General features: G+C 36.3%; 1 long non-coding RNA gene across 4 annotated transcripts; it reads left to right on the top strand.

Annotated features, from left to right (window-relative positions):
* The first annotated feature begins 2,713 nt into the window (after positions 1-2,713).
* LOC144992218 (uncharacterized) lies at positions 2,714-11,811 on the top strand. Of its 4 annotated transcripts, none has more exons than XR_013656095.1 (5): positions 2,717-9,159; positions 9,679-9,735; positions 9,877-9,936; positions 10,748-10,843; positions 11,334-11,811. It is a non-coding gene; the product is annotated as an uncharacterized LOC144992218 (long non-coding RNA). The 4 variants fall into 4 exon arrangements; XR_013656097.1 differs by having other exon boundaries at positions 9,867-9,936; XR_013656094.1 differs by having other exon boundaries at positions 2,714-9,159; positions 9,877-10,843.

Raw genomic sequence — 11,811 nt, 5'->3', positions numbered from 1 at the left:
TGAAGCATTTTCTAGTCACAAGTGTTTGTATGAGAGTCTGCATGTTTGCGTTTTACATATAAGGATACATTTTAGGAATGTTGTAGGCATCACTGTCTGCTGCTTTTTTAAATCTCAGAAACAATAATAAATGTTGGCTGCTAAAACTCTCTCAATCCTAAATCATTTCAATGTGATTTATTACATTTCAAATACGATAATTACTCAACTTTTGAGAGATTGTGAATTTTTATCATTTAAAGGTCACCAGTCCCTCTCAGGGGAGTCATTACCTTATCCCTGGGCTGGAATAGAAATGTCTAAATCAATACGCTCTCACAATTCTGATGCTTGCAGCATCTCATATATGTAGCCTATATTAGGAAGCAACAGCTCAAAGAACAGAGATGCTATTAATATGAAACCCAGATAAGAGATTTCGATTTATTACTAAGCCACATGAAAAATAAATGTTCTTATTTATTCATTTGCTTTTTCTTTACAATGAGGTTTTTTGGAATGCAGACCTTGAATTTTTTCACAAGGGGACAAAACCGTTTTTGTGTCATTCACAGCCGGTTTTTTTCTTTTATTTTTTTCTTGGACATTCGTCAAAAACGTACCACTGTGTCAGACACGCCAGGCGTCTTCGTCTGATACATATCTTTAGCTTTCAGAAACATGAAACAAATGGATAAGTCTTGGTGTACCAGGCGGTAAAATAAACGCAGTCCTGCGTGGAGGACAACTGGCAAGAGAGAAAAAAAGAAATATACTTGAATTCATAAAAATCTTTCATGAGGAGCCTGCAGTTGCTTAGCACCTGACAGTAAACTCGTTATGGTATTTTTCTTATTTATCACTGCAGAATCAGAGAATCGTGTTGGTTCAAAAGCATCACAATTCACTTTTGAAAGTAGCAAAGGTTAAGAGAAAACACTGTGGTAACTGGGACTTTTCGGATTTTCTACAGACTCATCTTTAAGTAAATTCTTTGAGTTCTCCTTCTGGTTTTAAGTTCTTTTTTACTAAGTTTGGTTAAGGCTTGCATGTACCCTCTTGGTTGTTTTCACATGTGACATAAGTTTATTCTTGAATTATTCAAGTGGTATGTTGGCGGGCTGCTGTGGAGGCGGCAGTAGTGACAGCTGTCATAAATCACATCAAACAGAGAAATGCATCCACGGCTGCTGCTCACAACACGGCTGCTAGCATCCTCACTAAAACTCCAAAAACATTTGGTTTGAACCTTTTTCAGCCCTTTCTGGTGAATCCCTAAACATTTGGGATTTATTTCAGGCTTTTCTGATTCCATTTAAAACAGAATTTAGCTTCTGAAAAACACGTCATTAGACCCCATTCTGATGTTCGCCGTGTTTTAATTATAAGATGGGAATACGGCTGCATTAATCATCCCTGCATATCTCTGAGTTCAGACAGCTAACACACTTAAGCACATGATGTTTTCCAAGCTGGTGCCTATTGTGCATTGCAACGCTGTATTAATCTGTCATATGCACAAAATTAGAGGCCAAACTAGAAACGTCTGCTTTTTTCACCCTGGAGAACAAGAAAACAATTTTCTTCTGGGCTTTTAAAGTTATTTTGGCTTGTTTGTTTGTTTGTTTTTGTTTATTTGTTTGTTTGTTTGTTTGCTCTTTTTGGGTATCAGCAATTATCTGCAGCAAAAAAAAAATGAATAAATAGAATTTTTACTAATCATAAAGAAATTCAAAAGTCGACAACTGCTTGCATTCACAACCACACAAGCACATTCGAAAAAACAATCAATAAAAACAGAAAAATGAAATATTAAAATCTATTCATTAAAAATATTCAAAATATTAATTAGAAACCAATAAATCCACACGTAGAGCAAACATTTACACTTCATTTGAATGAGCAAAACATAGAGGTGGACTTGATGACCAAAAAGCCTTTAAACAATAACTTGACTGACTTTTGGAAAGAGCGGAAAACTTTTCAAAGACGTCTCTACCAGGCACGATTGAAGACGTTTCAGCTGCAGACAACACAGCAGAGCTCTGAGACAGCCTTACTCCACCTTCTTCACTTGTGTTTAAAGTGAAGTGTTTGAAATGGGAGAAGGAGAGAGCGATGTAAACATTGGAGTAACCTCACACCAACTGTCTGAAGCCATCAAGACGCTCAGTGATAACAAATCATGTGGCCTAGATCACATCCCCAGTTAGCATCTTAAACATGCCAGCCTGAGGATTTAGATACAATAAAGATGCGCAAAATAGTTGCCAAATTTTTATCCATGAACTCTCCAAATTCAATGAGTCATAAAACTCCTGCACTCATCTTTGCAACTAAGACGAGAATAACAAACAAAAAGAATTAGTTGCAAATGCAAAGCATTTTCTAAAGCTAAATGTTGCTAGTTCAACATATAGTTTCAGATTTAACTGTGATTTATTTACATTTTGTCTTAGTTTGCCCATCTTAGTTTTGAAAAAAGATAATTCACAAACTCCAAAACGAACCTAAAACTAAATGGATGAGCTCAACAGCAATGTCCACTTTTGTATTAAGACAACTCTCTCAACTAATGAAAGGAGCAAAGTGGAATAAAAAAACAGATGTAAAGTAAACCCATTCAGCAGCTTCAGCAGAAAGACAAATGGGTCAGAGAAAGTGAGACCTCTTGAGTCTCCCTCTGGGAAGACGATGGCTTCAAGCCTCAAGGTATGAGGGGCCGTATAAGACATTATTTATTCTGAACCATTCACATTCATACATTCTTGCTCTCACAGTCATATATACTCTCTTTCGCATACATATATTCTCTTACGCATCCATATATTCTCTCTCTCACATTCATACATTCTTGCTCTCACAGTCATATATACTCTCTTACGCATTCATATATTCTCACTTGCACATCCATATATTCTCTCTCTCGCATGCATATATATTACTTTACACATACATACATTCTCACTCTCATTGTCACTCTTAAAAAAGAATGTATGTATGTGAAAGACAAGTATATATGAACGTGTGAGGAAGAGTTTATATGTGTGTGTGAGAGAGGAGTATGCATGAAACGGAAGTGACTTTGCATGAAAAGGAAGGCACTTTGAATGAAAAGGAAGGCACTTTGAATGAAACGGAAGGCAGATGATTTCTCGTGCTCTGATTGGACGAGAGGCCGCCACCTCCCATTTTGAACACACTCTAAACCCTATCACTTGTACTGACTCATAACTATTAAGGTTACACAACTTAAATGTCATTTTGTAGTTGATTCAACTATAAAGTATTAAGCTCTATCAAGATTTTTTCAAATTTAACTTAACAGTGCTAAATAATTTAAAGCTTATTTGTATCTAGCACTCAAAAATTTTAAGATCCCTGAAGTAGCGTCATGACGTCATCACGTACTGGTGGGAGGGTCTTTCGTTTTCTCTACGTTAGCTCAGGTGGCCAAGATCGGTCAAGATGGCGACCGATGCAGAAGCAACGCTCTTTGGTTAAGTGAAGAAACTATCCTCTATCCCTTACTACCAAACTTTAACTAACAGAAGTACACGCTACAGAAATCTAAAGGAACCAAGATCAATCTCCAAGCCTTTGAAAGAAACCACCTCTCTTCTAAATCTATCTATTACCGCTGTTGGGGGTCTGGACAACGGCTAAGCTAAATCGGCTACATCGAAAACGGCTAAGCTAAGCTAAGCCGGCTACACTGCAGCCTGTGAAACCCGTTCCAGCTCATCATGAAGCCAAGCGACCTAAACACAAAACGAAAAGGAAGAGAACCTACCGTCCGTGAAGAAGGTATGGAGTTCGGAGTTCCTCTTGATATTGAGAAAACAGCTAGCTCTCCAACTGCTGTCTCGGCTCCAGCTGCTGCTAGCTCTGATCATGACTACACTAGCTCCGGTCTGCCGCCTGACTCTACTCCAGATACGCCAGTTAAACCTAAGGAAAAAAAGCAAAAAGCTGAAATGTCTTTGTCAGAATTACAGAACAACATTCTGGACGCAATTAACACGCGGGCTGATAATCTAGAAGGCCTCATCAACAAAAATACTTTAAGTATTGAGGGCCTGAAGAAATCCCTGGACTTTGCTTTTGCAGAAGTTGAAACTCTGAAAGTGGAGATGAAAGAAGTCAAAACTGCAAATGAAAAATACGACCAGAAAATATCAGAACTGCAGCATAAACTTAATGAAGCTGAAAGATATGGTCGAAGATGGAACCTCAGACTACACGGTGTGCCGGAGGGAAACCCTGAAGACATCAAAGCCAAAGTCACCAACATCTGCTGTGCTGTGATTCCCAGTTCTCAGGAAAAAATTACAGGGGATATCGACATGGCTTATCGTCTCGGAAAGAAGACAGGAGCAACCAACAGACCGAGGACGACATTCATCCGCTTCACATCCATATCGACCAGAGATCTTCTGTGGAGAGCAGCTAAAAGGAGCGAGTACCTCAGAAACAACAAACTGAGATTTGCTGAAGACCTGACTTCTGAGGACAAAGCGCTGAGAAATAAGCTGTGGCCCATTATTGAGGCTGCAAAGAAAGAAGGAAAAAAGGCTCATTTTGCAGGTATTCGTGTCATCATAGAAGGCAAAGAAGTACGACCAGAAAACTTTCACCAATCCCAAATGGACACATCTTCTGCAGAGGCCTCTTCCACCTAGGATGCTCTGCAAGCACCAGGACAGACTTGTCACGCTTTTTCACTGAGGCAAGCTTGAAAAGGTCTGGTTTGATTTGGGCTTTTGCTTTTCAAATGTTGAACTTTTACAGGTGATTTTGCACACTTTCCCAAATATGTGAGCTGGTAAAAAGAGGATAGCAATAATTCAAAATAATTAAAAACATATAAAAAATAAATAGATTAAAAAAAAAAAAAAAAAGACAAAAAATATTTTCCCTTTTTTTACAAATGGCCTATTTTTTAAATGCTTTTTTTGTTTTCTGTATCCTTCTTCCCTTATTTTTAATGGCCAATTTTTGACAAATATTTTTTGCCGAACAAAGAGATTGTTATTAACCCATATAGCTCTGCTGTTAATAATGGGATAGAGATAGTTATTTGTTCAGTACTTGAGTTTTTCTCTACTCTTATAGTACTTTTTCTATAGTTTTTTCTTTTCTTTTTTACACTGTCGTTCTCTGTTCTTTCTCTTAATGCCAGGGGGTTGAGACAGAATGTCAAACGAAAAGCCTTATTTCTTTTTGCAAAGCAACAGAAAACCGATTTCTCCTTTTTTCAAGAAACACATTCAACTAAAGATGATGTACAGTTCTGGAAGGCGCAGTGGGGTAACGATATCTGGTTATCACATGGCTCAGAAAGAGCAGCAGGTGCTGCTGTTTTGAAAAACTCCTTCAATGGAGCCGTATTGCATTCTGATGGGGATCCTAAAGGTCATTTCTTCGTTCTGGTCCTTAATACTAATGATTCTCTTGTATTACTTGTAAACATATATGGGTACAACGCAAAATGTGAAAATGACTTATTGTTGGAGAAATTAGAATCTCGTCTTCTACACTGGTTATCCAAATATCCAAATGCCTTGATTGTGATGGGAGGGGACTTTAATGTTGCTCTGGATGGTCTGTTAGACAGATGGCCTCCTAGAACTAGTAATTCTATGGCCTCCAGTTTAATACGATTCATGCAGAAATTTCAGTTAGTAGATATATGGAGACAAAAGAATTCTAATGTAAATTCTTTTACCTGGAGCAATAAATCCCAGACCAGCTTTTCTCGCATAGATTTTTGGCTGGTTTCAAGCTGCCTTGATGAAAATTGTATAAATGTGAAAATTCTCACCACTCCTTTAACTGATCACAAAGCTATTTCAATACAGATATTTTTAAATCCAAACACTTGTTACAGAAATTCATACTGGAAATTAAATAACTCTATCTTGCAACATGATAAGGTGTCCAAAACCGTTTGCTTACTAATTAAACGTTTCTGGCAGAAAGCTTCCTTAGAAAAACAGTTTAGCAGAAATTGGGAACTTCTAAAATTTGAATTATCTAAATATTTTAGAACATATGGAAGCTCATTTGCTAAAGCTAAAAGATTTGAAGAGGAGAGCTTAATTTCAGAAATAACATCTTTAACACAAAAATCTCCTGTTGACTTAAATGAAAATGAGCGAAAACACTTAATTAATCTGCAAAATAAACTGGATGACATGTACCGAAGAAAAGCTGAGGGAGCCTTTATAAGAAGCAGGAGGAGATGGATGGAGGAAGGAGAGCAGAATACTGCATATTTCTTTCGCCTTGAAAGACAAAATGCTAAAAATAATTCAATACAAAAATTAAATATTGATGGGAATGTTACAGATAATCCTAAAAAAATAGCCAATTACTGCTCTGACTTCTACACTAAACTTTATGAATCTAAATATTGTGAAGAAACTTCTAATCTCTTCTTACAATCTCTCACAGACACCAAGGTAATTGAGTCTGATTTGAAGGAATTCTGTGATAAACCACTATTGCTACATGAAGTTATATCAGCTATTGAACACCTCAAATTAAATAAATCTCCAGGCACAGACGGCTTAACCTCTGAATTCTATAAAACATTCTCCGAACAACTTTCTCCTTTCCTCCACCATTTATTCCTGGAGAGCTTGAACAACAACTTCCTTCCTCCTACTTTAACCCAGGGCCTTATAACATTAATACCCAAACCTAAAAAGGATTTACTCCTCATTGACAATTGGCGTCCAATCTGCCTGCTTAACAATGATTATAAAATACTTGCCTTAATCTTCGCTGAAAGGTTAAAAAAGGTTTTGGATCATATAATAGATGAGACTCAGTCTGGCTTCATGACAAATAGACACATATCAAATAATATCAGATTAGTACTTGATTTAATTGATTATTCAGATTATTGTCCCGACGAAAGCTTTATCCTTTTTCTCGATTTTTACAAAGCCTTTGACACAATTGAACACAACTTCATCCTCCATGCGATAGAAAAATTTGGTTTTGGTCCATTCTTTAGAGGAGCTGTTAAAACCATGTATGCAGGAGGAAATTGTTCTATCAAACTTCATGCTGGGACTTCTCCTCGATTTTTACTAAAAAGAGGAGTCAGGCAGGGATGCCCTATTTCCCCTTATTTATTCCTCCTCTGCACCCAGCTCCTCACTGACTCTATAAAACTCAGCTCACTAAAAGGTATTTCAATAGCAGACCACACAGTCACTATCAGCCAACTAGCTGATGATACCACCCTCTTTCTAAAAGATCATTCTCAGGTACCGTTAGCCATTAATCTGATTAATAATTTTTCCGTTGCATCTGGACTCTGTTTAAACATAAAAAAATGTGAATTGTTTGCTCTTAAACACTGCGACGTCCTCTCTATCTGTAATATTCCAGTGAAAGAGTCCATTACCTACCTAGGAATTACTTTCTCTAAAGATAAAAAAGCCAGATGCCAATTAAATTTTGACCCAATTATTAATAAAACACAGACAAAGCTGAACCAGTGGCTCCAGAGAGATTTATCATTGAGAGGCAGAGTTTTGCTAACTAAAGCTGAGGGAATCTCTCGCCTAACGTACGCAGCTTTATCCCTCAATGTTGACAAAAAAGTCCTGAAAACCATTGACAAAATTCTATTTAACTTTATTTGGAGGAACAAAAATCATTACATTAAAAAAACTGTTGTAATGAACACTTATGATAAGGGTGGTCTTAACTTTCTAGACTTTTGCACATTAAATAATACATTTAAAATTAATTGGCTAAGATATTTTATGAAGAATCCAACTTCAATCTGGAATTTCATACCAAATTACATTTTCTCCAAATTAGGAGGCATAAACTTTCTTTTATTCTGTAACTATAATGTACAAAAGATCCCAATTAAGCTTTCTTCCTTCCATAAACAAATGTTACTTTCCTGGTCACTCATCTACAAACACAATTTTTCTCCTCACAGATACTACATATGGAACAATAAAGACATTACTTATAGACATAAATCTTTATTTTATCCATCATGGTTTAATCAAAACATCCTTTTGGTTCATCAGCTGTTTAATTCAAACGGAGCTTTAATGTCACATGAAGAATTCTGCTTCAAATACTCCATCAAAATACCAAAAACCGAATTTAACTTTGTTTTGAAAGCAATTCCTAAATGTATTATTACATTATTCAAAAGTTCATCATTGCAAAGTCCAACTTTATTGCCAATTGATCCGACTAAAATAGAAATAGGCCAAATTTGTTTTTCTTCTTCACGTAACACAAATCGCCGTATACGCTCACTCTTCCAGAAGGATGTTGTCTCCATTCCTTACGTAGTTTCTTTTTGGAATAATTTAGTTTATCATTTAGAATGGAAAAAGATTTGGAATTTACCAGCAAAATACTTTTTAACCAATAAAGTGAAAGAAATCTCATTCAAACTAATCCATAAATTCTATCCAACCAAACTATATCTACAAAGGTTCAAGGAAGATATTGATGTTACTTGCTCTTTTTGTCAAGAATACCCTGAAGATACTGTACATTTATTTTGGTCATGTCCCTTTTCCACCACTCTCTGGTCTAAAGTTTGTCATTTCATTTCTGCCCACATTGACCCTGACTTCCGCCTGTACTTAGAAAATATTATGTTTGGCATCACCCACTGTCCATCTCATAAAAAAGAACAGTTGTACCTCATTAACCTTTTGTTGTTTTTATGCAAATGGCACATTCATAAATCAAAAGTAACGAATCATACCCCTCATTTCTCAGTCTTTATTAATGAGTTCAAACAATACATTAAGACAATAAGAAACTCTGATAATAAGAACGCCATCAAAACATTAGATCTGTGTATTAGTTTCAATCTTTATGCATAAAATGTATAAACCCCCTGGCTTGTTTCTTCGTTGTTCAATGTTGAACATTATTTTGTATTGATTTTTTACATTCAATAAAGTTTGAAAAAAAAAAAAAAAAAAAAAAAAAAAAAGCTCAGGTGGCCATGTTGGATTTGCCGAATGCGAGTATGCGACGTTTGAAATTGAAAGTCGAGCATTTTATTTTTCTGCAAAGCATTGCGATTTCGTCCCGCTTCAAGACGCCCCAACCTCGGGTTTTTTTTCATCCGCCTCATCGCTGATGGTGCCGTCTTGTCTTCAGCCCTGATTTAATTTGGTAAGTATCGTTCATGGTTTATTTTGAATGAATGCTTTAAAAATGCTCTTATACTACCGTAAATGTGGTTTACTGTTGTTTAAACATATGTGTGTTATGATTGTTTTAGAGATTAATGTGGAAATGTATACATGATTAGTTTGTCATAGCAGACGCATGGCGAGCCAAACCCAAAATGCATTTCTGCCCGTAAGTTACGACAGTGATGAGGTTTTTTTTTTTTCAGAGGTAGAAATGATCTGTTATGCTGCAATCACACTAAACATGATCCGCGTGTGAAATTCGCGTTGGAGGCCTCTGTCTGTGGCTAAAGTTTGCTGCTGGACATTTGTCCAAAAATGTCACTCAAAGCCTCTAACGGTTGTGTGGGAGGAGCTACCGCCAACAGTTTTAAGCCTGGTTGCTACATGGAAGCATTGGGTTTTGAATGCAGCTTTAAGCTTTTATAAATCACTGATCTCCGTTATAAAAAAAGTTTTTGTAAAAATAAATTAATCAACGTGCTCGTGTTGTGTTCAGGTACCGAACTACAGAGTGTTCAGTGTTTCACCTCAGGTAGACGCCAAGGCCAGCCAGGTAACTTGTCTCAGTTATTTGTCTAGAGCTATTTTAAAAAACAAAAAATGCAATAGGTTGTGTAGTGCAATAAATGTTTTTTGATCAGAATATAATTGAAACATTTTTTAACATTGAAAAATCTCTTTTAGACTTTTTCAGATACTGAACTTCAGAAAGTTCACCAGAAAGTCACCATTTCACCAGAAGAGGTGTCAGTGGGTGAGTTTTATACTTATTTAATACATTCATCCTGAACTATTACCATTATTAGATTTATACGGCAGCATGGAAACATTTATGCACATTTTAACTAGCCAAAGGTCTAAATAGAGCTGAAATTATTTACAATTTAACTAAACATATTTAAATTGCAGGCTGAAGGTGGCACAATGGAATGGAGGTGCAAGTTGTGTTCTGTTACTTTGGCACTATGCAGTACTACATATAATACTGCAGTACTACATAGCCAATATTCCAAAGTGTTTCCACTGCCATGTATGTGGAGACACTTTGGAATATTGTCATGTCTTTATGACAGTATATTACAATAATAAAATGATGTTGCATTAGCACCATTCCATCATTTGAAACCATGAAAACTCATCTGTCAAGATCTGAAATGGATTTATGTAGAGTAGATGCAGTCAGAGGAAATTGTGCAGTTTTTACATGTTTGTGTAACTTAAAGCTGCCCTTTTCTGAGACTAAGTCCACCAAAACAGACAGGAACTGGCCAGCTTGGTTAGGATTTATGACCTCCAGGTGAATTTCTAATGTGCATAATTCAAAAACGGATAACAAATCATTTGTAAACAGCTGTAAGAAGCCAAGGTGTAACTTGCCTTCAAATGACTTTGGGTCTTTGACCTGAAGTGGATCATGACATAAACAGTGTATTGTCCTCTTACTAGAAATAGACATCTAGAAAAGGTATCATTTTATTATTTCTTAAAGTTCCTTAAGTAAATATTGGAAGTGTTTGCTCTGCATTTGCTTCAATGTTAATGGATATTTCTTTTTATTCTTTTAGGACCAGCGTGACGTGAACATGAGACGGGCACTTGTCCTCCTTGCACTTCCTGTTTATCTGCATGAAGATGCCTCCAACTTCTTCAAGACCTGTACAGTAAGTGCACACGACTCCCTGTCAATGGTTTTCACTAATCCTTTAATATTGATTGAGATTTTATTGAGTGACATAATAAATAGGGCAATTGTTTGTAGTTTGTAAACTGAGTGATATTTTTAAATGGTTTTAAAACTGAGACGGAAGATGAAAGGCGAACATCAGGGACTCCTGATTGGAAGGAGTGGAGTTTCGTTTACCTTTTTCTGCTCCTGATCCATCATTATTTGAATAAAGAAAAATGAAGCGTTAGTCTTAAATTATTTTATAAATGTCCTCCTTCAGAAAAATGCTAAAGAACTTTTTAAAAACACAATTTTAATTGGAGTTGGTCCTTAAAACATCATAGCCAGTTGATTAAAAGCTAACAGAATGTTAGCATGAAAAGATTCCTATTGACAGATGGCAGGAATGTCAGTTTTGGACATTAGTGTGATGAATATCTTTGAGGGTCTGAACTCATCTGTGTTTTTTGTTTTGTATTTTCCAGAATACCAGACCTCACAGACACTGCTGTGGGTATCTTCTCAGTTGTCGTGGTGACGCTCCGGATGCTGCCGTCAGTGGTCCCACAGATCTGGCTGACTAATTTCTTCTAACTCTTCGGGGACATCTATGCTCTGGACCTACAGCACCCCAAAAAACTTGAACTTGCCTTCATATTTATTCAGAATGCTGTCTTGAGCCTTGAGGACAGCAAACCACTGAAAGGACATTTATTGACGCTGGAGAATGTTTCGTTGAGTGAGTCTTCCAGAATGGACTATTTGTTGGTTTAAGTGTTATGTAACTAATGTGTTTTGTTGTGATCATTTGCTTTTTCTGCCGTAAAATACAAAACCAACTCTTTTTGTCAATATGTTGTGTGGCACTCTTATAATGCAGTTTTATTGCACTTATTGTTTCTTCATCCTCTTGATATTTGTGCTTTTTTTTTAAAGAGCAATTAAAAAAAGTGTATTAAGCAA

Source organism: Oryzias latipes, chromosome 5, assembly GCF_053564925.1.
Source record: "Oryzias latipes strain Hd-rR chromosome 5, Olatipes_Hd-rR_3.1".
In the NCBI taxonomy this organism is placed as follows: Eukaryota; Metazoa; Chordata; class Actinopteri; order Beloniformes; family Adrianichthyidae; genus Oryzias; species Oryzias latipes.
Note: the sequence above shows the minus strand (reverse complement) of the source record. Positions and strands in the feature narration are given on the sequence as shown.